Below are 26,686 nucleotides of genomic sequence, written 5' to 3'. Positions count from 1 at the left end.
TAGTGACCCTGTACACAAAATAATAAAACCTGGTCATGTGCCGTCCTCACAACTGTTAGCTTGAGTTCATTGCTGTTGACAATATTCTGGTGCCAGTCACAATGTTTTCATCTTCTGGCACTGTATCTGACAATGTTGCCCTGCTATGCTCATAAAGGTTTTCAGTGGCTAAATATTCAATTGTAGTCCTCCATTCCTTCTTTCTAGTCTGTCTTAGTCTGAAAGCTCCACTGAAACCTGACCCTGGTGACCCTGCTGGTATTTAAAATACTATTGGCATAGCTTCCAGCATCACAGTACTACAAACTGACAGACAAAGTGATGGACATGCATATGAAGTAACTGTAAATACCATGGCTTGGGTCAGGCACATCTTAGTCCTCAAAGGGACATCTTAGATCTTTAATACTTTAAAGGGCTCTTTTTAAATATGGTTCACTGCCTCTCAACATCTTCACTCCAGGATGGCCCTTAAAGAAAAACCTTCTCAATGTGTAGACCTTCAGGATAGGCAAATGGCATACATATAAATTTATGATCAGTGGGCTAGTTTGTCAGGGACCTGGGAGGAGCAAGAAAGGAAGATAAAGAAGAAGGAAGTGTGGTGAAGAGCATTTGAATGGCTCTGTGATTTTCATATATCTTTCATAATATATTAAGTAAGGGTCACCAGAAGAGAATTAAACAACAGAAATTTTGTCCCAGGTTGGTATTTGAACTTGGAAGACTTTTGAGATGCTGTGATAAGTTTTGCATGTAGCAAGGACATGTATTTTGGGAGACCAAAAGATTTAATGTCATGGATTGAATTGTGCCTCCCAAAATATGTGTCAGTTTGTCTGGACCATGAGTCTCAGTGGTTTGCCAGTGGTGTGATGATCCTCCATGATGTAATCTGATGTGATAAACAAAGAATAGGCTTAATGGTGGGTTAAACACTGGACCAAAAGGTCTGTTTGAACTACAAGATTGGTAGTTCAAACTCATCAGCAGCTCCTCAGATATAGGGTTACTATGAGTTGGAACCAACTCCACAACACACAACCACCACCACCAGAGGAATAATCGGAGTCCTGGTGTGGTGCTATGAGTAAATGTGCACTTAACAACAACAACAGCCCCTTTAATCCCACCACCACCCTGATCTGATGTAGGGGAAATTTCTAAGGGGGTGGCATGAAACCTTTTACATTGCATAGATGAAAGAGACATGATCAGAGAAAGAGGAATCTATTACCACCAATGAAGAGGAATCAGGAGTAGAGTGCAGACTTTCGTTCCTGCACTGTGAAGCTCCTAGATCCAGGGAATGGTCAATGTCAAGACACATTGATGGGAAAGGACCTTTCCCAAGAGCCAGTACTTTAAATTCAGACTTCTAGCCTCCTAAACTGGGAGAGAATAAATTTGTTTGTTAAATTTGTTGTGGTGTTTTTGTTATAATGCAAGATAATATAGCAGCAATAAAACAGATGATAAAATTGAATTCTACCAGTCTGTTTGGTCTGAAATTGATAAAAAATACAATAAAAATACATTGATAATTACTGGTGATTGGAATGCAGAAGTAGGAGACAGAGGAAGGATCAATAGTTGGAAAATATGGCCTTGGTGATAGAAATAATGTGGGAAATTGCTTGATAGAATTTTACCAGATGAATGACTTCATTGAAAGTACCTTTTTTAAACAACATAAAAACTACTATACATATGGTGGACCTCACCAAATGGAATACACTGAAATCAAATTGACTACATCTCTGGGAAGCTCAATATCATCAGCCAAAACAAGGACAGGGGTCAACTATGGAACAAACCATCAATTGCTCATATGCAGTTTCAATCCAAACCTGAAGAAAATTAAAACAAGTCCATGAGAACCACCAAAATATTCCTTTGTAATATTCTTTGAGTTTGGGGAATTAAAAAAGTCTGAAGTATTCATTGTCATAAATGGGGCGGGGGGGGAATTCCTTGGTTCAATTTTCCTGAAATTTTTTTTCACCAGTGCAGTTTTTAGTTTTCTTAAAACTTCTTTGTAATAAGTCCCCATGATCATCCTGTGTTCTTCAATAAAATTTATTCAAGATTACCTCTTTGAAATCCCAAAAAGTAGAAGACTTCTGGGGCAAGATGGCAAAGTAGGCAGATGTTCTGAACAGATCCTTTGCAACAAGAGTAAGGGAGACCAAGTAAAACAGATATGGATCGTGATCCTGGAACCCTCTACTTCAGAGGAAAGGATACAGAGGGGAATTGAGTGCCGACTGGAAGAGAATGCAGACCAGGAGCGATGAAAGAGGAGACACACAGGTAGACCATCAGTGAGCCTGGAGTGGCATGGACATCTTGAACATTTGCAGGCTATTGTTGATACGATGGCCTGGAGGTACAGGAAGTGTAGTTGAGATTAGTGGTGAGAGAGGTATGGTTCTCCTTTATTTCCTGAGCCCTCCAGGTAGCTGGGGGCATGACCAGCTCTTACACTCACCCACCCAGCAGCCAATGCACACCGTCTGCCTGTAGTCATATACCAGATGTACCACCCCTGTATCAAGAGGCCCAAGAATTCTCATTAGATCTTTAATTTCTGTTATTTTTTTTGGAGATGGCAATTGTGCCTTCTGAGGCTCCACCCACTGGGCAAATGCTACTACTCACTCATATACCACCTGATCAACAATAATCAGCAGCAATATCAGACAAATTCATACTGAACACTACAGACAGTGAACAGAGAACTGGTGTACACACTTCTAGTCTCTATCACATCCACCAGGAGACAGGTGGTGAGTGCCTGAGAACACACCAACATATTAAATATAAATATGACACTACAGTGTCTTAGAGACAACAATTTCAGCTTACATAAAGAAACAAGACAGAGTGCCCCCCAGACAAGTGACCAAAATATAGAGTCAGGAAATATAGTATTGGAAATAGTATTGGAGTTGCCTGCTAAGGAATTTAAAAGAGTGATATTTAGATACCTTCAAAGAATTGAGAGGATGATTGAGGAAACTGCAGGTAAAATCAAGGAAAACACAGATAAAACTTTATAAGAATTCAGGAAAACACTACAACAACACATTGACAAATGAAAAATTGGAAACCATACAAAAATAACAAATAGAATGCCAGAAGATTAATAGTAAGACTTCAGAAATAGATAATATATTGAAAGGGCAAATAAAGAATTGAATCAATGGAAGGCCAAATTAATCAGCTTGAAAGATAAATCTCTCAATATTCAAGGAGCTCTGGTAGCATAGTGGTTATGAGTTAGGCTACTAACCTTCAGGTCAGCAGTTCAAAACTATCACCTGTTCCACTGGAAAAAGCTGAAGCTTTCTGCTCCAGTAAAGATTTACAAACCTGGAAACCCCATGTAGGGTCGCTATGAGTTGGAACCGATTCCATGGCATACAACCACCACTATCAGAAGAATAATCGAAGTCCTGGTGTGGTGCTGTGGGTTAATGTGCTATGCTGAAAAGTAGGTTTGAACCGCAAGGTTGGTGGTTCAAACTCACCAGTAACTCCTTGGAAACCCTATTCAGGGTTACTATGGGTCGGAATCAACTCAATGGCACTTAACAACAACAATAAGAGGAATAAACAGAAAAAAGAACTAAAAAAATACAAAGAAAGCCTAAGATTTATGTGGGACACTATCACAAAGAATAACTTGCATGCAATTAGATTCCAGAACAGGAAGAGACAAAAAAAAAAAATCACAGGGAAAACTGATAAAGGGTTGTGGAAGAAAACTTACCTAACATCATGAAAAACAAGAAGATACGCATTTAAGAAGTTGAATGAACTCCAAACAAGATAGACACCCAAAAGACAATCACCAAGACCTAATTAAACTTTTCAAAACCAAAGGAAAAAACAAGGAAAGAATCCTGAGAGCAGCTTAGAAAAACTGAAAAGTTACCTAGAAAGCAGAGCTAATAAGACTGACCCAGCTCTGGTTTCTCAAACACCATACAGGCAGGAACACAATGAATGATACATATAAAACTGAAAGAAAAAAGGTGCTTGTAAAGAATAATATACCCCACAAAATTGTCCATCAAATATGACAGCAAAATTAAGGGGTTTCCAGATGAACAAATTAAAAGAATTTTTAAAAACAAAACCAACTTTATAAAAAATTCTAAAGGGAAGCTTTTGGACAGAACGCCAAAAATAGACAACCCCTAAGATTAACATACATGACCACATCATCCAGATATGAAACCAGATATAGAACTATTCCACATAAAACGTACAAGACTGAAAATAGAGAACCAGAGTTACCAGTTTGCAACAACTAAAAAACACCACAAAGTAAAAAGAGGGAATAATGTAGCTACCGAACATCTAAATCAAGAGGAGGAGGAAATCAAGTTGATTAAAAAAAAAAAAAATTGAAAAATCAATAAATAAACCCAACTGTAACTCTAAAACTATACTAAGCCTTACTCCTAGCCCCAGCCCAATCCCCACCTTTAACCCTTGTTGTTCAGTGCTGTTGAGTCATTTCCAACCCATAGCGACCCTGTATAGGGTTTCCAAGGAGCAGCTGGTGAGCTTGAACCACCGACCTTGTGGTTCAAACGACTTTGCAATCCAGTGCATTAGCCCTTAACCCTTACACTAACCCTAATCCTAACCATAACCCTAATACTAAATGAAGTCCTAGACGAGGCCTAGATCCAGCTATAGTCCTAACTCTAACTCCTGCCCCCATGTTCAAGAATAAATAAAAATTAATGATGAAAAGAAAACATAGACAAACCTATAAACAGTTGCCATAACCTGAGTTGACCTGCTTTAAATTTAACTGGCCCAGCAGATACCCTCAGAAGCTACTGTTTTGATTGGACCTTTCTTTTGAAAGCATCCTAGTGAGACTAAGACAAGTGCATTACTGAGAGAACTTGTCATCAGTCATTTTACTGATTGCAGAGACATGTTCAAACATGTTTTGTTTGGAATAAATCCAAATAACAATGAACTTACTCTCATTGAACCGTAAGAGTGGTTGGTCTCACAAATAGTGTCACAAAAACCAGTGGGATTAAGTTCTAGAGGGGTAATGATCATCACAATCTCATATGAAATAAGAAAACCTGAGACAAGAGTTCATTGATTTGGTGACAATAGAAATGATGTCCACCAGACAGCATGATGGCAGGCATTAATCCCATAAACTTCTTGTCATCCAATCAATTCTGACATATCAAGATCATGGATGCAGAGTAAAACTGCACTCTAAAGGGATTTTAAGGCTGTGAACTTTTGAAAGTAGGATGCCAGGCCTTCTGAAGTATCTCTGGTGGGTATGAACAACAAACATTTTGGTCTAGTACTGTAGAGTTTGTGCCACTGAGAGATTATTTTTATTTTGTTGTTGTTGTTGTTAAGTGCCGTCCAGTCATTTCTGACGCATAGGGACCCTGTATAGGGTTTCCGAGGAGCAGCTGGTGAATTTGAACCACTAACCTTGTGGTTCAAACTGACCTTGTGTGGTCCAATGTTTATCCTACAGAGTGCTACACTAACGTCACTGTTGCCAAGACTTGAATAACCTCCAAGTTATTCAAATCCAGTGGTCAATTTTCAGTCATATTAACTGCAGTCTCTTAGGTATGAATGGCAGTTTATAGTGCCTTTCTTAAGATATTAAAAAAAAAACACCTTTGAAAAAGATCACTCATTCTCTTGGCTTACTTTTTCTTCCAATATTCTGGCTGCTCCTTTTAAATACATTTTGCTGGATAGACTGCCGTGACCTCTACTAGTTGTAGTGTTTCAGGATTAGAGGGTTCAGTCTTTAGATGTCTTCTCTTTTCTTTCAGATTTACTCTACATGAGTTCTCACTTCATGGTTATCTATACCATTTACTCCATGATGCCTCCCCTCCAATTTGTACTTCCAACTTTCTCTCCAATGAGTTACAGATCCCCATTTCAAACTATTCACTCAACAGCTCCACTTGGAAATGGAATAGGTGTCTCCAACTTGAGATATTTAAAATAAAACTGTTGATATTATCCAAAAAAAATCTGAAGTCCTCCAGGTATTCTGTCTCTTTAAATGGCATCACTCTTTATTCAATTACTCAAGTCAAAAAAACTTGACACGTCCTTCAGTCTTTATCTTGCACTACACGTTCAACCTATACATCCTTTCTACACCAAACCATCCTTGTCAATTCCGACTCAGAGTAACTCCATATGTTTCCAAGATAGATTGCTAAACCTGTCTTCTGAGGCACCTCTGGGTTGATTGAAACCACCAGCCTTTGGGTTGGCAGTTGAGAGGTGAACCAGTTGCACAACCCCACTCCCACTGATGTGAAGTCAATTCAGACTCAAAGCAACCGTATAAGGCAGAGTGGAGGGTTTCCAAGGCTGTAAATCTTTGCAGAGCAGCTGATGGATTCGAACTGTTGTTATTTCTTGTAGTTAGAAGCCCAATGCTTAACCCACTACATGACACCCAGGGAGTCCTAAATTTTCACTACTTCACTTTTAAAATGCCTTCTGAATCCAACCACTTTGTAACACTGCAACCAGCTAACCTTATTAGGTCTTCTACAATGGTGTGTTAAGTGCTGTATAGTTGAATACGACTTGTGAACCTGTATAAGGTCTCCGGAGAGCAGCTAGTGAGTTTGAGCCACCGACCTTGCAATTAGCAGTCCAATGCTTATTCTACAGTGTCACATCAGGACTCCATTAACTAGTCTTTTAGCTCTGCAGGGCAACTAATTATTTTTCATGGTGTGTCTAGCCAGGTTTCTTGATTTGTTTATGTATTGTAAATGCTAGCCTCTAGCCTGTGATTGGTTTACTATGCCAGGAATGACAAACTGAAGAGGAATGACATCACATTCTTCATCAAAATGCCCATTTCAAGATCTATATTGAAGTATAATGCTGTCTGTGATAGGATAATATCTATACACCTATAAGGAAGGCCAATTAATACCATAGTTATTCAAAATTACACTAAAGCCAGTGATGATGAAATTGAAGAATTCTAACAACTTCTTCAGTCTGAAATTGATTAAACATGGAATTAAAATGGATTGATAATAACTGGTGAATGGAATGCAAAGAGGAAGTCTCAGCAGTTGGAAAACATAACCTTGGTAATAGAAATGATGCTGGTGACCATAGGACAGAATTTTGTAAGTCCAATGACTCATTCATTGCAAATACCCCCCCCCTTTTAATTAAAAGCTTTTATTGTGAATTGAGTGATAGTTTACATGGGAGAATATCAGTTTTGCACTCAACTTATTATCTTGTTTCACTGCAATGATTACAAGCCCTTCCATGCATCATCAATTAACAGTAATTTGCTTCTATTCCCTCTGTTTGTTTGTTTTGTTTTGTACACAAAAACACACAGGAATATATAATTGTTTAAACACATAAAGGGTACGTTCTGCAAGCCAGCCTCCTGGCTGCCAGCACACAGCCTTTCTCTTTCCATGAGTCTAGAGTCCTCGGCTGCTCTCTCTCCATGCCATCACCTCTGCCTCCATCTTTGGTATCACTGCTTCTCTGGTTAGGGTCCCACGTTCTGCTCATGCTCTTCTCTCTTGATGATCTAATCTAAGGGTCCTCTGTTCCTGGAATGTAAGATTAATTACTCCCCCCTTTTTGTTACACAACCTTTATCTTTACAGTTGTGACAATCGCAATTAGTCATGATAACAATTACTCAATATTGAATCAAATGGATCCTATCCCTATCTTCTTTCACTAGACAAGATGAAAACTATTCAGTGGGGATTTTAACTTCCATGTAAATACCTTTTTTAAGCAACATAAAAGATGACTATACATATGGACCTCACCAGATGGAACACATAGAAATCAAATTGACTGTGGGAAAGCTCCATATCAAATTCAGACTGAAGCTGAAGAAACTTAAAACAAGTCCACGAAAGCCAAAATAGGATCTTGAACCTATCCCACCTGAATTTAGAGATAATATGAGAAACAGATTTGATGCATTAGACACTAAAGACCAAAGACCAAAAGAGTTGTGGGATGACATCAAGAACAACATACAGGAAGAAAGCAAAAGTTCATTAAGACAAGAAAGAAGGAAAAGACCAAAATGGGTATTAGAAGACACATTGGTCTCTGGCCAACTGATTGATAGACATTCATATTTGTGCCCATTCTAAAGAGAGGTGACCCAACAGAATGCAAAACTCATTGGACAGTATCATTAATATCATATGCAAGTAAAGCTTTGCTAAAGATAATTCAAAATGTACTGCAACAGTACATTGACAGGGAACTGCTAGAGGTTCAAGTTGGTTTGAGAGGAGGACATGGAACAAGGAATATCATTGCTGATGTCAGATGGATTTAGGCTGAAAGTAGAGTACCAGAAAGATGTTTACCTGTGCTTTATTGACTATGCAGAAGCTTTCAACTATGGGACAAGCTATGTACAACATTGCAGAGAATGGGTATTCCAGAATACTTAAATGTGCTCATAAGGAATCTGTACATAGACCAAAAGGCAGTCTCAATCCAACACAACAAGGGAACACTGAATGGTTTAAAATCAGGAAAGCTGAGCTTCAGGGTTGTATTCTTTCATCACATTTACTCAATCTGTATGCTGAGCAAATAATCTGAGATCTGGATTATATGAAGAAGAACAGAAGAATGTGGCATCAGAATTAGAGGAAGACTCATTAACAACCTGAGATATACAGATGATATAACCTTGTTTGCTGAAAGTAAAATACTTACTGATGAAGATCAAAGGACCACAATGTAAAGAAAACAAAAATCCTCACCATTGGATCAGTAAATAATATCGTAATAAATGGAGAAAAGCTTGAGGTTGTCCAAAACTTCATTTTGCTTGGATCTGTTATTAACACTCATGGAAGAAGCAGTCTGGAAATCAAATAACATTAAGGTATTAGGCAAATCTGCTTCACAAGGCCTCTTTAAAGTGTTCAAGAGCAAAGATGTCTGTTTGAGGACTGACTCCATCCATGGTATTTCCCAAAGCCTCGTATGTATGTGAAGGAAGACTGAAGAAGAATTGATGCATTTGATTTATGGTGTTGGAGAAGAATATTAAAATACCCTGGACTGCCAGAACAAACAAATCTGTGTTGGAAGAAGTACAGTCAGAATGCTCCTTAGAAGCCAGTAAATATTGTCAGGAGTGACCAGTCCCCTGGAGAAGGACATTATGCTTGGTAAGGTGAAGAGTCAGAGAGAAACAGGAAGACCCCTAACAAGATGGATTGGTATAGTGGCAGCAGCCACAGACTCAAGCGAACAAGATTGTGAGCATGGCACAGAACTGGGCAGTGTTTCATTGTGTTGTTCATAGGATTGCTATGAGTTGGAACCAACTTGAGGGCACCAAACAACAACAGCTAGAAGACCAGTAAGGCTAGAGCAGAGCTAGGCAGCATGGGAGAATATGAACTCAGAGAAATAGGTACCAGATTACTTAAGGCCTTGGAGGCCATGGGATCTATTGGAGGTCTGAGCAGAGGAATATAATCTGATTTATATTTTAAAAGGTCACTCTTAACTCCCTATGTTAAATTGTTGCTGGGCAATCTGGAAGTAGACAAACCAGTTAGGTGGCTATTGCAGTAGATTCAGTACTCCCCCTCCCCAACATGTTGTTGTTAAGTGCCATTGAGTCAGTTGCAACTCATAGGGACCCTGTATAAGGCTTCCGAGGAGCAACTGGTAGTTTGAACTGCTGACTTTGTAGCTTCTACAGCACCACAACTGAAGTCCTTTAATGTTACGAAAATTTGTTCTCACTTTGAAATGATTCACCCAACACAAATTCTTCATCACAATCATTTTCATTTGCAGCATTTAAATCATGGAAAAGGCTTCAAGCCTTTTCTTGCACTAAAGTAAGACTAAATAAGAACCACACGCAGCTATTCCAACTTACCTACAAATTCGACTATGTACATAGTTAAGGAATGGATCTCATTCATAACCTAGGGATTGTCTGTAATATATACTGACTTGGAACAGGTGGTAGAGGAGATGAGAACGTTTCAGATTCTTGAAATCAGGCCTAGTTAAAAAAAAAACAAAAAACCCAGTGTGGTAGATGGGAGTGACCTTAATGTTAAGGGACCCTGTGTAGGCTTCCTTTTCTTGTTAAGTGCCACTGGGTCAGTTCTGACTAATAGTGACCCTGTATAGGGTTTTCAAGGAGCAGCTGGTGGATTTGACCTGTCGACCTTGCAATTCAAACCGAACTTGCGGTCCAATGCTTATCTTACATTGCCACACTTTAGGTATTAGAATTGTTGTAGTGGAGAAAATACCCCAAATTGAAAATATATTCTATGTAAACACTTTTATTAAGTCTAAAAGGGACAAAGAAGAGACAGAGACAAAAATCCTGCAGATGAGGGAAACCATCAGCATGAGGCCATAATGGTGTTCAAAGGGTTCACATCTACAGAGAACAAAGGGATTTCTCACAGATCAGTTTGTCACCTTCCAGGGTCAGACTATGGAAGTGAAAAGGGGACTATTGCAGATTAAAAAAAAAAAAATTACAGTTTGGCCATGGGGTCCTCAGACCACCTGATACTCAAATTTCCATTAAGGAGACATGTCCCTAAGAGGAAGACTGCTCCTTCCTGGGTTGGCTAAGCGAGTGGTCTTAATCCACTTTCAAATACACTTTGCATGAGGGCAAAATTGCCTCTCCCTGACTTCCTGGATTATTGTGACCATTTTGGCAGCTCAGCTGTCAGCAGTGTGTAAAGTACTCAAAATGGCCTCTGAATTTAATGCCAACATACTAGACGGCATTAGGGCTCTGACTGCTGGCCGCAAACATCTGCAGACCAGATTGTTTTAGATTTCAGGATCTATGGCAAATGAAGTAGTACACAAAGTCACCCTATAGCGTCTAGCCCCATTGTTGGGAACCTTCAACCCATGACCCCTCTTTGGAGAAAAGACCCTCTTGAATTTTCAGGTTAGCTGCACTTCAAGATTATGAACTCCTTCCTTTTTATTCTTTCTCATAAATAAGTAAGTAAATATATATATATTTCTGGTGGCAATATATACAACCAAACATACTATTGATCATTCCTACACGACAGTCCAATAATAAGTATGTGTAATTGGTTACATAATTCACATTGTGCCATCATTCTATCTCTACCCATATTGTTTCATCACTATTAATTTTGACTCTCTGCCCTTTAAAGTTTTTATTTGTGCTTTAGATGAACTGTTGTCAATTTATACTCCTATAATTTTTTATAAAAGGAGCTCTGGTAGCATAGTGGTTACAAATCAGGCTGTTAGCCACAAGGTCAGCAATTCGAAACTACCAGCTGTTCCGTGGGAGAAAGATGAGGCTTTCTGCTCCCGTAAAGATTTATAGCCTCAGAAACCCTGTGCAGGGTCGCTATGAGTCGGAACCGATTCCACGACACAGAACAACAACAATTTTTTATAAAGAGTGTTATGCTTGATACAAACCTTATTAATTGGGCTAAACTATTGTTTAGTTTAACAATGGCTTCATGAGATAAGGTTGGTTCAGGCTTAAAGACTATTTCTGGACATTCTGGACTGGATTTCCCAGTCTCAGTGGATCCTGTTAAATCTGGTTTCCATGAGTTTGAGGTTTTGTTTTGTGCTTTTCCTCCTTTTTATTAGGATCCCTCTATTGGGTCCTTGATTGAAATAATCAGTAATGGTAGCTGGGCTCTCCATTTCTTCTGGCCTCATGGTAGTGGAGGTAGTAATTTATGGAGGCAATTAAATGTGCAGAATTAACCACTTCTTTAAAAATGGGTAAATGGAGGCTGCAGTGGGCCAGGGAATGGGCCTCAGTGGGATAGAAACTACTTAAGGAATCAAGGTCCTCAAAGGAAATTGATTTTCAGAAGAAATTTGGTGAGAACTGCTTGTTCCTGGGGTTCATTTAATTTCAACCCTTGCTGAGGATTTGCATTTCCATCCCAAATACACTGAGGTAGAAATGTATATTGCATCTGGGGGGTGGAAAATTTGCATATATACCACTCTTCTTTCAGTCTGTACCCACCATAGTGACTTTCCTGTAGCTCTGATGCTGGAGACTAGGCCACTGGTATTTTTGAATGCCAGCAGGGTCACCCATGGTGGACAGGTTTCAGCTGAGCTTCCAGACTAACACAGAATCCAGAAAAAGGAGAGGCAGATTACTCTAAATATTTAACCACTGAAAACCTTATGAATAGAAGTGAAACACTGTTAGATAGCACCAGAATATTGTTATATATAGTGCTGGAAGATGAGCCCTTCAGGTTGGAAGGCATTCAAAATACATCTGGGGAAGTGCTGCCTCTTCAAAGTAGAGTTGACTGTGATGACATGAATGGAGTAAAGCCTTTGAAACCTTTATTTGCTGATAGGGCACAACTCAAAATGAGGAGAAACAACTGCAAATGTGCATTTGTAATTGGAACATGGAATCTGAAGTAGTATGAATCAAGGAAAATTGAAAGTTGTCAAAAATGAAATGGAACACATAAACATCAATATCCTAGACATTAGTGAGCTGTATTAGACTGGTATTGGCCATTGTGAATCTGACAATCATATGGTTTATTATGCCTGGAATGACAAACTGAAGAGGAATGTCATTGTATTCATCATCAAAAAAGATATTTCAAGACCTTCTTGAAGTATAATGCTGTCTGTGGTAGAATACTATCCATACATCTAGAAGGAAGACCAGTTAATAAATGCAACTATTATTCAAATCTACACACCAACCACTAAAGCCAGTGATGAAGAAAATTGAAGAATTCTACCAACTTCTTCAGTTTGAAATTGATCAAACATCCCATTAAGATGTATTTATAATTACTGGTGACTGGAATATAAAAACTGGAAACAAATAGGAAGGATCAGTAGTTGGAAAATATGACCTTGGTGATAGAAATGATGCTGGAGGTCACATGATAGAATTTTGCAAAACCAATGACTTTTCAATGCAAATACTTTTTTTTTTTTGACAATGACATATTTTATTAATTTCATTATTCCTATATTTAAAAAAATGTTTTATTGTGAATTATGTGATAGTTTACATGGGAGAACATTAGTTTTACATTCATCCTATCGTATATCATTTCATTGCCATGGTTACAGTCCCCTCCATGCATCATCAGCCAACCAAAGGGTATACCCTGCAAGCCTGTCAGCACAGAGCCCCTCTCCCTCTCTGGGTCTAAAGACCCCAGCCACTCCATCTCTCCACATCATCATCTCTGCCTCCATCTCTGGCATCACTGCTTCTCTGGGCAGGGTCCCACTCTCCGCTCTTCTCCCTTGATGGTCCCAGGGACCTCCGCTTCTAGACTGCAAAGTTAATCACTCCCCTCCTTGCTACAAAATGTCTACATTTACATTTCCAACCCTCACAATCAGTCCTGATAACAATTATTCACTATTGTATCACAAGAGACCTATCCACATTTCCTTACATCAACCCCACCTAGACACATTGGATACTACTCAGTAGAGATTCTACCTTCTTCCACACCCTCTGGATCTAGGTTCCCTCTTGAAAGCTTGTAAGCCAGTCACTTCTTGCCTTTGTAGTCCCCCCACTTTGGGTAGCCAATGTCCAAGTTGCCCATCCCTGTCTACTCTGTGTATGGAGGGGGTGGGAATGATCCTTGCTGTAAAGATTTGTTCCCTCTTTTGAACTATTGCATCCATAGGTGTAGGTCAAGTTCATCAAATTGTATCAGATTACTCTTTTTTTCCTCTTCTTTCTTCTTCTAGTTAAGCTTTGATCATCCAGTCATTGAAGCCAGGTCAAGTGGATATTATCTCCAAGTGTGGATGTTCTTATGCATATGCCCTCTCTTCTTATCAGCTGGATGCTTCACTCTCCACACTAGTCCTCTGTGGTTATGTCACTGACTCTGGGCCCAAGAGTCCCCAGGTCTCCACCAGGGTTCACAGGAGTCTATTGAACATTGTAGGGCTTAGCTCACAGCTTCATTGCTGTTTTCCCCTCACTTCCCCTTATCAGTGATGAACATGGTCACCAATCAGAACGTGTATTCCAATTGAGTTGAGTCTTAGTCTTCAAAGGGGCAAATATCTGGTTTTTTAAACAACATAAACAATGATATACATATGGACCTTACCAGATGGAATACACAGAAATTAAACTGATTCCATCTGTGGAAAGATATGGTAGAAAAGCTCCATATCATCAGCCAAAAAAGGTCAGGGGTGGACTGTGGAGCGGACAATCAATTGCTCATATTCAGGCTGAAGATGAAGAAAATTAACACAAGTTCACAAGAACCAAAATATGACCTTGAATATATCCCAGCTGAATGTAGAGATCATCTGAAGAACAGATTTGATATATTAAACATTAAGACCGAAGACCAGAAGAGCTGTGAGATGACATCAGGAAAAACAAAAGAACATTAAGAAGATAAGAACGAAAGAAAAGACCAAAATAAATGTCAGAAGAGACTCTGAAACTTGCTTTCCAGTGTAGAGATGCTAAAGCGAATGAAAGAAATGAGGAGGTAAAAGAGCTGAACAGAAAATTTCAAAGGGCAGCTTGATAAGAAAAAAGTCAAATATTATAATGAAATGGGCAAAGATCTGGTAGAAAACCAAAAGGAAAAAACACACTCAGCATTTCTCAAGCTGAAAGAACTGAGGAAAAAATTCAAGGCTCTACTTGAAAAACTGACGAATTTTTTTTGGCAAAATATTGAATGATGCAGAAAGCATCAAAAGAAGATGGAAGGAATACACAGGCATTGCACCAAAAAGAAATGCTGCACATACACCCAATTAGCACGTTGTTGTTAAGTGTCATCGAGTCATCTCCGATTCATAATGACCCTGTATAGGGTTTCTGAGGAGCAGCTGGTGGTTAAAATGACATTGCAGTCCAGCGCATTAATCCGCAGTACTACACCAGGCCCTTCCTAAATAGGCCTTTTCCTGGAAATTCCCACCTATCCCTATGAATAAACATGATGCCTTTTCCCCACCCAAAACTTAAAAAAAAAAACACAACAACAAAAAAAAACCCAAAACAGCAAGACCTCTGTTCTGGGAGGTGGGGGTTATGCATTGCATTAAACCCTTCCCATGTCATATTACAAGCTTCTTTCCTATAATAAACCTTTGATTGTAGGGAAACTGCCTCATCTGATTACTCTTTATCAGTAGAATGTAAGACACTTCTCTTGAAGGGTGACAATGTAGTTAACATTTCTGGTAACATTTTTGTCCATAGAATAATTCAGTATTGTAATTTTTGAGGCTTGAATTTTTTCTTCAATTATTTCAGTTTGAAAAATGCAGAGTGAGTTCTTCCTTTTTGGTGTTCTAACTCCAGATTTCTGCACATTTCATTTTAATACTTTGTCTTCTGGAGCAACGCTTTGAAATATATTCAGCTCTTTCTCTTCATCATTTCTTTCTTTCACTTTAGCTACTCTATGTTCAAGAACAAGTTTCAGAATCACTTCTGATACCCATTTTGATTTTTTTCTCTTTCCTGTCTTTTAAATGAATTTTTGCTTTATGTATTATGTTTTTGATGTTATGCCATAACTTCTCTGGTCTTCCATCATTAGTGTTCAATGTGTTAAAACTATTCTTGAAATGGTCTCTAAATTCAAATGGGTATATCATTTTTTAAAAAATGTTTTTATTGTGAATTGAGTGATAGTTTACATAGGGGAACATTAGTTTTACACTCATCCTATCATATTCGTTTCATTGCAATGATTACAATCCCTTGCCTGCTTCATCATTCAACAGTATTTGCTTCTATTCTATTGCCCCCCCCCCTTTTTTTTTGGATGTGCGCCAAAACACTCAGGAATATACAATCATTCAAACAGCCAAAGGGCACACCCTGCAAGCCTGCCCCACCGGCAGCCAGCACACATCCCCTCTTCCTCCATGAGTCTAGAGTCCTCAGCTGCTCCATCTCTCCATGTCATCATCTCTGCCTGCAGCCCTAGCATCACTTCTCTGGGTAGGGTCCCTCACTCCGCTTCTGCTCTTCTACCTTGATAGTCCCAGTGTCCTCAACTCTCGGATTGTTAAGATGGATCACTCACTCCTTTTTGCTGGAAAATTTCTACCTCTACAGTTGCGATAATTGCAATTAGTATTGATAACAATTACTCACTATTGAATCATCAGAGTCTTGTCCCCATCTCCTTTCACCAGACCTGTCTAGATAGGGTTAAAACCACTCAGTGGGGATTCTAAACACCCCCCTCCCCAACCCCCGGAATTCGGAATCTAAATTCTTTCTTGAAAACTTGTAAACCAATCACTTTGTGCCTTTTCAGCGCCCCCCCCCCCCCCATTTTAGGTAGCCAGTGTAGGAGTTGCCCATCCCTATCAACCCTGTATACAGAGGGGATGGGAATGATTCTTGCTATAAAGATTCTTTCCCTCTTGGTTGGTATTTTAAGCTACTACATCCATAAGTGGAATCCTGGTGTGGCGAAGTGGGGTTAATGCACCAGACTGCAAATTCATTTGAACTGCAAGGTCGGTGGTTCAAGCTCACCACCTGCTCCTTGGAAACCCTACAGGGTCACTATAGGTCAGAATTGACTTGATGGCACTTAACAACAACAACAACAACACATCCATAAGTATAGATCAAGTTCATTAGATTGTAGGGATTTACACTTGTTTTCTTAAAAAAAATTTTTTTTTTCTTTCCTCTTTTCCTTCTTCTAGTCAGGTTCTGAACATCTAGCCATTGAAGGTAGGTCCAATGGGCACTATCTGCAAGTTTGGGTGCTCTTGTGCATATCCCCTCACTTCATATCAACCGGATGCTTCACTCAGCTCTAGCCCTCCTTGGCTATGTTGTTGTCCATAGGCTCAGGAGTGCCTGGATTTCACCGTAATTAGGGCCAACTAGCTCTCACTATACTCCAGGTTGATGGGGGTCTATGTAACTTGGTTGGTCTCAGTCCACCTCTTCATTGCTACTTTCCCCCCACTTCCTCTCACCAGCAGACCAATGTGGTCATCAGTAAGCTTACATGCTTGCTCATGTATTCCCTTTGAGTTTCAGTCTTGGGAGGCTGGTATATCATATTTTTAAGGAGTTCTGGTAGGGTAGTAGTTACAAGTTGGGCTGCTAACGTCAAGGTCAGCAGTTTGAAACTCCTGTAAAGAATTACAGCCTGGGAAACCCTATGCAGGGTCGCCGAGTCGGAAGAGACTCAACGACACACCACCACCACCACATCATATTTTTACACAAGTAACAAACACCTTCTATTTTAGTTTGCCAACTGCTCTCCCCCCTTTATCCTTCATTCCCCAGGTATTTTGTAAATGTACAATGCTTTAAAAATATTTTTAATTTTACAGCAACAAGTTCAAAAAAACAAAAATGGCATGTTGTTGTTAAGTGTCATTGAGTCGATTCCGACCCACAGCCACCTTGTATAGGGTTTCTTAGGAGCAGCTGGTGAGCTTGAACTGCCTACGTTGCAGTTCAAACGGCTTTGCAGTCTGGCGCATTAACCCACAGCACCACACCAGGACTCCAAAAATGGCATAGTGAGATTTATAAAATCTGGAAGGAGGGAGCAGTAGGTAAGCAAACATAGAAGGCGAGTATTGTTTGTGTAAAAATAAAAATACATTACTCAAGGTAGTACTGTGGCAAGTCACTGGTCTTGCAAAATTCTATCATGAGATCTCTGGAGATTCTATTACCACGGTTGTATTTTCCAACTACTGATTCTGCACTTTTGTTTCCAACTTTCCAATCACCAATGCACGTTGACTGCTTGTTTGATCAATTTCAGACTGCAGAAGTTTTTCTTCATCTTTGGTATTAGTGTTTGGTGCTAGTCCGGTGAAATGATGTTTATTTCCATCGCAACTTTTGGGACGCTCCTGAGCATCACAGGAACACTAAGCAAGAGAACCCTTCCAAACACTCCAAAAAACCCCCACAAAACTTTGCTACCTTTGTATTGCGCAGGCGCACCTAGCTCTGTTTTCCGTTGGTCCTAAGCCCCACCTCTCGCGCGTCCTTCAGGGAGGGAACCGTGAGCTCGCGCGACCACTCTTCCCTCCGTCTCTTCAACACATCGTCGCAAACGGGGTCGGAAAGCGTGGCAGCGCAGGCGCAAGCGCAGAGAGTGGAGGCCGTGGTGGTGGCGGCTGCTGGCCAGTGTAAGATGGCGGCGGCGTTGGTGGCGGCAGTGGACGGGGCGACTGGGTCTGGAACAGTCGGAGCAGCTACTAACGGAAAGATGGCCGGAGACGGGAAACAAGCTGCTGAGCCTCGCCGGCTTCCGTGCTTGTAACTGCCCCTGCCGGACAACCCCCACCCCTTTGACCTACCCGGTCCGTGTCTCGTTCCGGCTCGGCCTGCCCGGTCCCTTAGCCTGTACCCCCGCAGTATGGGCCTGACCCCTTCCCCAAGTTCCCAGGGCTCTGGTTTCTTCTTCTGACCCTAGTCACCGCCAGAAGGTCTGACTGCCCTTTTCTTCAGGTTAGCTCTGGGATTCTCCAAGAGCCAGCCCCACAATCTACAGGGACATCTTGCGTTGTCAGGTGACCCACTTAGGTGCTCCCGTTTTTTTGCTTAGATTGGGGGACACGGCTCGCTCTGCGTCTCCAGTCACCTCAAAGCCGCCGTGCACTGTGCCCCCTCCCCCATCCTGTGTTGGGCTCATTACCTTGTACGGAAGGCCGAGGTCCAAGAACCCTGGAGTCGGTTGTCTCTTCTGGTCGTGTACCTTTTGTAATAGAAGTCTCCTAGTTTACCTTCCCCCAACCCAAATGTTTCGGGACGCCGTAGAACGGTCCCATTTGGTCCCTGTTAGTTGGAAAGCATCTGATGGCTTTTATTTCTGATTCATATGATTGTTGCTGGAGTCTGTAAACAGACCGACACTAGCGCGATCGCATTCTGTCCGGGACTTCCCCCCATGCGCTGTGGCTGCTTGTTGAAAGGTTATTTGGATATGGTTTTGAGCTAAGAAGATTCCGATTTTCCTCTTAAATTCCTTTTACGTTTTAGTGGAGATTACCTTCTTGACTTCTGTTCCTTGTGTTTCCGTTTATTTCGGTAACTGTGTGGGTTATTTGCTTAGAAGTCAGAATTAGAGAAGTTATTTTGGCTTTAGAAAGTTCTAAGGAGCCCCCCCCCCAAAAAAAAAAAAAAAGCTGAGATATATGCATAAGTAATTTTTTATTGTATTTCGTAGAAGAGATATCTTTGACATTTAAACTTGAACTTTTCTTAGCCCTTCAGCGAATCTACAAAGCATTTTTTGAGGAGCTCAGCCTGGCCTTGTTTCAGTGATAAAGGAGGAAAGGTGAGTTCAGGCATTTACGTTTAAAATTCTGAGTTCAGTACAGCCACAAGTGCTGACCACTATAGGCAAAAAATTCCTGTCACAGTTTCCCAAAGAGTTAATATTCTTGGCAGTGCTCCAGTTCTGCTTAAATTACTTTTACAAGTTTAATTGGCTGTGGGCTTCTTGACTTTCTGCTCTAACGAATTGCTGTATATATGCAAATGACTAGAGTTAAGCCTTGAAGTGAATGTGCAACCCCTCCACCCCCATGCTCTGTTGTTCTTTATACATTTACCTCCTATTTTGCCTTTGTGTGGATCATGTTTCTTAAATTGTTAAAAACTAGGAATTAATTTACCTGAGTTCTCTACTGTCTTTTTGTTAAATCAAGTCTTTTTTTTACCTCTTAGACCTTGGGTTGTCATTCCTCGCCATTTAAAGGAGAAGAAAATTTAGTTGCATGTGACTGCTAAAAAGTTAGGGGGTGATGAGTGCTGCTGCTTGCCTTTAATTGGTGTTTGAGTTCAGTTCAACTTCCGGTATCAAGCCGTAAACTCCTTGACATTGAGACACTAACTCTAGACTCATAGCAACCCTATAGGACAGAGTAGAATTGCGTTCTAGAGTTTCCAAAGCTGTAAATCTTTTCGGGAGCAGACTGCCTCATCTTTTTCCAGCGGAGCAGCTGGTGGGTTTGAATTTCTGCCATTATCAGATTAACACTTAACCCACAATGCCACTGGGAATTTCTTTTCTGGTCATAAAAACCCAAAACCAGACCCAGTATCATCAAGTCAATTCCGAGTCATAGCTACCCTGTTTAGAGTTTCCAAGGCTATATAACTTTGTGGAAGCAGAAAGCCTCGTCTTTCTCCCTTAGGGCATGTTATTGTTAGTATCCTCAAGTTAATTCGACTTCTTGTGTAGGGATTTGAACTGCTGATCGTACAGTTAGCAGTCCAGTGCGTATCCTACAGCATCACACCAAGAGTCTGCATGTTGTTGTTAAGCGCCCTCAAATTGATTCCGACACATGGCGACCCTGTATAGGGTTTCAGAGGAGCAGCTGGTGGGTTTGAACTGCTGAACTTGGTGGTTCGCAGTCCATTGCTGACCCTACATTGTCACTCACACCAGGAGTTTGCATATGTGATGGTAAATCTTTGGTTTAAAAATAAATAAAATGGCTGCTTTTTTATAGTTGTTCTAAAGAATTCTTGGTCAAGAGAGAAGAAATCAGTAATCCTGTGTATTTAGCAGCATGTTGCTGTTAAGTACCATCAAGTTAGTTCTGATTCATAGTGACCCAGAATAGGGTTTCCAAAGCTGTAAATCTTTTTGGGAGCAGAAGGCTTCATCTTTCTCCCATGAAGTAGCTGGTAGGCTCTAATTGTTAACCTTGTGGTTCAATCCAGTCCTTATCCTATGAGTCATGACATTTGATTCAACAGCATGGGCCAGTGCCTCAAAGAGAGTCAGAACTTTTGACTTTTCTTCTAAAGTTTCTTGCAAGTGTAATTTTTGTGATACTGTTATATTTTTTGATATCAAAGAACAGTTCATGAGAAGTAACAGCATTTCTGAGTGGCTCTGGAAGGTAGACCTAGCTGAGAAAGTAATGCTGGTGTCCTGATTAGAAAACTCTGGTTGTGCACTATTAGTGATAGTGGTGGTGGGCTGCATGTGTAAGATATAAAAGGTATTAAGGGAAAAGTACAGTCTTTAGAGCCAAGCAGACATGGGCTTAAATGCTGGGTTTATTAGCCATGTGACCTTGCATAAGTTACTTCTCATTTTCAATTTTCACTTACTTCCTAGGGTTATTAAGAGTATTGTATCGTTGTTGTTAAGTGCCCTTGAGTCACTTCTAACCCATAGCAACCCTGTATAAGGTTTCCGAAGAGCTGCTGGTGAGCTTGAACTTCTGGCCTTGCTGTTCAAATGGACTTTGCAGTCCTGGGCATTAACCCACAGCGCCACATTGTATTAACTTGATATAAATCTGTTACATGGTGTGGGGCTGCACTTGACCGCAAGGTTGGTGTGAATTGCAAAGCCAGTGGTTCAGACTTACCATCCATTCCTTGGAAACCCATTACAGTGTCGTGTGGTGCTGTGGGTTAATGCACTGTACTGCTAACCACAAGGTTGGTGGTTCAAACCCACCAGCTGTTCTTCAGAAATCCTATACAGGGTTGCTATGAGTTGGAACCAATTCAACAGCACTTTAAGAGCAACAACATTAAATGCATTCCTTAACTAAATAGGAATGATTTTCCTTTGTTCATTGTTTCCTTCTTGGTCTCTCTATTACCACACCTGATCAGAGTTGACAGGTTATAATTCCTTCCTGCTACAGTGTTGCTGACTTCTGCTAGAGGGGACTTCTTAAATTTCATGGAGAAAATCCATTATCTTTCAATTCTATTTTTCCACGAACTTTTTGAAGTCCCTTCATGTTATGCCTTTTTTTTTTTTTTTTTTTTGCAATAAAGGGAATACATTTTTTCCAACTTACTGAACTCTGCAGCGATCCTTAACAGGTTATCAAATAATTAGATCATGAAACAGTCTCTGAGTGAGTGGGGTTAGGGCGTTAGGACTGCAGACTTTTTCATCACCACAGCGAAACCATCTTAATAATAATGAAAATGCAGATGGAAAGTTTTTACCTTCTTCTGTTGGGTTTTCTTTTTGGGGGTGGCATGGGCACATGAAAATTCAGAAACTGTAATAGCATTGTGTTGAAAGCAGCTTTAAAATTGAAGCCAGGGATCACTTTAGGGTTGATTAACTTCTATCATCGCCAGCCAGGGGCTAAGTTCTCTATTAGAGGGTGAAGACACTGGAAGGGGTGACGTGCACTGAGACTGTAGTTTTAAGTCTGGAATAAGGTGGTCTATGTTCAGGAGTGGCGGTGGTGATGTGCTGTAGAGTCAATTCTGACTCATACCGACCCTATATAGGGTTTCTGATACCAACCCTATATAGGGTTTCTGACCCTATATAGGTTTCTGAGGCTATAAATCTTTACAGGAGCAGGAAGCCTCTTCTTTCTCCCATGGAACAGCTGGTAGTTTCGAACTGCTGACCTTAAGGTTAGCAGCCCGACTCTTAACCACTACTCTACCAGAGCTCCTTATGTTCAGGAATAGGAAAGGAAATTGTTAAGAGAAGCATAACTTTGACTATTCCTTATTACTTTATGCACAGGGTAAGGAACCACCCTTCCCCAGTCTTCAGAAAGGGTTTAATGTTTTATGTTCCAGGTGTCATCAATATTCTTAGTACAAGGGTTATAAATAAAATTTTCTTCTCGTTCTGAAGGTATTTTTATAATTTATAATTCAGCGTTTTAGTAGTGGCATCTTACCAGGAAGTATTTCCTAGAATGGTTGGAATAGGGGATTAGGTATGTTTTTAACTTCTTAGTTCCCACCACCAATATCTGACAGGGCATTGTATATAGCAGTTCTTTAAATGTTAAGAATCAGTCCTAGCACCAAGACTTCAGTGTTGGCTTGGATCAGCACTAAAATAGAAGGAAGATGGAAGCTGGTCTCCAGAGAGCTTTTTTTTGTTTGTTTTTAAGCTTTTTCTTGTGAATTGAGTAGGGTTTACAGAGCACATCATCAGTTTTACACTCAACAAGTTATATAGTTGGTTTCATTTCAGTGATTGCAAGCCCCTCAGTGTACAGCATCATTTTTCTATAGAAGTGTGCCATGTTGTGAGAGAGTGGCATGCTTTATGACCTGTATTGTATCAGGCAAATTACAGGGTTTTAGAACAGTAAATGACTAAAGTCAGCTTTCAGTAGGTAGATTTATTATTAGATTTTTTCTACTGTGGAAAAATTGTTTCAAACCTATTTCTTAAATGCTCTGATTATTAAAGAAACAGAGGTGTCTAAAGTGTTTTTTATTTTTTGTTGCCGTTTTGGTCTTAAGTGGCTGATTATTTTGACATATGTCTATTTCCCTAGTGGTGTGGTACTCCTTATAGATATGTTTTTCATTTGGCTGACAATTAAGCCACAGTGGTAAAGTTCATTTCCAAACCTGAAGGGTGACTAAGGGCCCTAAGTCTTGGGGTTTCACCATTCTCTACTTGATCAATGAACCTGGTTTTATTTTTTTATGATTTTGAATTTTGTTTCACACTTTTCTCCCCCTCCATGCAGTTCCTTCTAATGTGATCTCTTTCAGAGCAGTCGGTGGTGGTACCTGGGCACCATCTAGTGGTTTGGTGCCAGGGTTGAGGAGACCAATGTTTGTGTGGTCCTTTAATCTATTGGACTGATTTTTCCGTGTGTTTTTGATTTTCATCACTCTTCTTTCCTCCAGACAGTGGAAACCAATAGATGGCACCTTAGGTGGCTGCTCACGAGCTTTTAAGACTCCACTTGCTACTCACCAAAGTAGGATGTAGAACATTGTCTTTGTGGACTGTGTTATACTAATTGACCTTGGTGTCCCTAGAGATCATGGTCTCGAGCCACCAGACCCAGTGAGTCATTACCTCAAGGTATTTGGTATGTCTAAGACATTTTCATAACTTTGTCCCTTAGGAGTGCTTTTTATTGTATAGCATTGATGTTACAGTTTATGTTTAAGTTTCTGAGATTGAATTAGCTGTGTTTTTTGTTTCTGTTGTTTTAGCACATTATCAGTGAGCCAGGACAGTCTGCCACTTTACCTTTTACTTGTTGGAATCCAGGAACCTGAATGAATTGAACCATATTGGTCTCAGCAATAGGTATGAGGGTTGTTGTTGTGACGTGCTGTCGAGTCAGTTCTGAGTTATAGCAAACCTGTATAGGGTTTCTGAAGAGCACAGTCTAGTGCTGATCCTACAGTACTACACCAGGAGTGACAGTATATCTTCATTTCAAAGATAAATGGCAGTGTGTTATGTATTGTTATGTCGAGTCAGTTTTGATTCATAGCCACCATGTGTAGGGTTTCCGAGGAGTGGCTGGTGGGTTTGAACTGCCAGTTTTTTGGTTCAATGACCTTGCAGTCCAGTGCTTATACTACAGTACCACAGCAGGACTCCATGTTATATATTGTTAAGTGCCGTTGAGTCGGTTCCAACCTATAGTGACCCTGTATAGGGTTTCTGAGGAGCAGCTGGTGAACTTGAACCACCGACCTTGCGATTACAGTCGATTTTACAGTCTGGTGCATTAATTCACAGCGCCACACCAGGACTCCATATTATATAAGCTATATACAATAATACTGAAAGAATTTCATCCTTCATTTTCATGAATGTATCTAAAAAACTTCATTGCTGTTTAAATTTGTCATCAAAAGGGGTTACTTGTTATTATATATTGATCTAGTCTTTCTCTTGCAGATTTAACACCTCCAACTCTTTAGGAATTAGTGAATGATACATTTTATGAATTGGTCACTTCTTTTCAGTAAGCTTTTTTTTTTTAAGTTTTTATTGTGAATTGAGTGATAATTTACTTGGAAGAACATCAGCTTTACACTCATAATATCATTACTATGATTACAATCCCTTCCGTGCATCATCATTCAACAGTATTTGCTTCTATTCCTTCTGGTTTTTGTTGTTGTTGTTCGTTTTTTGGGGGGATATAGTCAAAATCACTCAGGGATATATAATAATTTAAACAACCAAAAGGCACACTCTTTAAGCCTGCCTCCTGGCTGCTAGCACTCATAGTAGACTAATTTCTAAGTTGATAATTTTGTGTGGCCCATGAATGATGTTACACATTTTGGCAGAAAAAAGGTTCCCCACCCCTGCTTTAGGTGCTAGCTTAATCCTCACTTCCTCTGTAAAGCCTCTCTGGTCCTCAAACTAGATGAGCAGACTTGTGGCAACCCAGTGTGTGTTAGAGTAGAAGTGCACTGCATAGGATTCTCAGGATCTGAATGTTTACAAGTAGATCTCCAGGCCTTTCTTCCAAGATGCCTCTGGGTGGACTTGAGCTTCCAACTATTTGACTAGCAGCTAAGCATGTTAACCATTTCACCACCTAGGGACTCATTTTCAGTAGGTTTTTATCTCTACCAGTATAGAACATAGTTTCTGGGCCAGAAGTCCAATTTCTCAAGTACATAATTACCTTACCATAGAAATGTGTTATTTTATAGATAAATTGGAGTCCTGTTATGGCATTGTAGGATAAGCACTGCACTGCTAACCACAAGGTTAGTGATTCAAATCCACCAGCCACTCCTTGGAAACTTTGCATAAGGCCACTATGTATTGGACCTGACTTAACAGCACAACAACAACAATAAACTAATGAACTGAGCCTGCCACTGAGTTTGCTATTGGAGGCTTGGGGGATGATTAATATGACAAACATGGTATCTGGTTTGTCTAATGGGTTTAGTTATTGTTTTTTTTTTTTTTTTAATTTAAGGTTTTTTGATTCCAATGTGTAGCCAAAACTGTAAACTACCTCTTTAAAGACTTATAGTTCTCCCCCGGGGCAAAGCGGAAGATGGGCATGTCAGGTCAATGTCTTTATTATTTTCTTATACTAATTTACTTTTGTTGTTGTTGTTGTTGTTGAGAATTTAAACAGCAAAAACATACACCACTTCAAGTTTCTACATGTACATTTCTGTGACGTGAATACGTTCTTTGAGTTGGGCAACCATCCTTACCCTCTGTGTCTGAGCTGTTCCTCTCTCACCAACGTGAACTCACTGCCGTCTAGGGTTCCTCTGTAATCTTTCCAATTGCTGTTGTCAATTTGGAACCATATAGGTCAGTCAAAAAGTATTGCTACTATGGTTCCAATTCATACATGTATGGGCTTATTCCAAATAATAAGTGTTTAAATATGTCCCTGCAATACGTGAACAGCTGCAGACAAGTTTTCTCAGTAATGTACTTGTCTTAGTCTCATTAGGGGAGTCCTGGTGTGGCACTGTAGGATAAACATTGGACTACAAGATGAGTTTGAACTGCAAGGCTGGAGGATCAAACTCACCAGCTATTTCTAGGAAACCCTATTCAGAGTTGCTATGAGTCGGATTGCGAAGTATGAGTATTCCGGAAAACTTAATTGTGCTCATGAGGAATCTGTACCCAGATCAAGAAGCAGTTGTTCGAACAGAATATGGGAACACTGAGTGGTTTAAAATTTAAAATTGTGTGTGACAAGGTTGTATTCTTTCACCATACTTATTCAACCTGTATGCTGAGCAAATCATCTGAGAACCTGGGTTATATGAAGAAAAACATGGCATCAGGATTGGAGGAAGACTCATTAACAACCTGTGATATGCAGATGATACAACCTTGCT

General features: G+C 40.1%; 1 protein-coding gene and 1 pseudogene across 1 annotated transcript in view; one reads left to right on the top strand and one right to left on the bottom strand.

Annotated features, from left to right (window-relative positions):
• Positions 1-18,067: 18,067 nt before the first annotated feature.
• LOC102834284 overlaps positions 18,068-26,686 on the bottom strand; it is an 11,858-nt pseudogene continuing 3,239 nt past the window's right edge.
• DCAF8 (DDB1 and CUL4 associated factor 8) overlaps positions 19,320-26,686 on the top strand; it is a 69,373-nt gene continuing 62,006 nt past the window's right edge. Inside the window, exon 1 of the mRNA XM_006861645.1 lies at positions 19,320-19,406. The gene's annotated coding sequence lies outside the window, so the exon portion shown is untranslated. The remainder of the gene's footprint in view (positions 19,407-26,686) is intronic.

The sequence above is a fragment of the Chrysochloris asiatica genome, unplaced genomic scaffold, assembly GCF_000296735.1.
Source record: "Chrysochloris asiatica unplaced genomic scaffold, ChrAsi1.0 scaffold00042, whole genome shotgun sequence".
Lineage (NCBI taxonomy): Eukaryota > Metazoa > Chordata > Mammalia > Afrosoricida > Chrysochloridae > Chrysochloris > Chrysochloris asiatica.
This window is presented reverse-complemented; position numbering and strand designations above follow the sequence as displayed.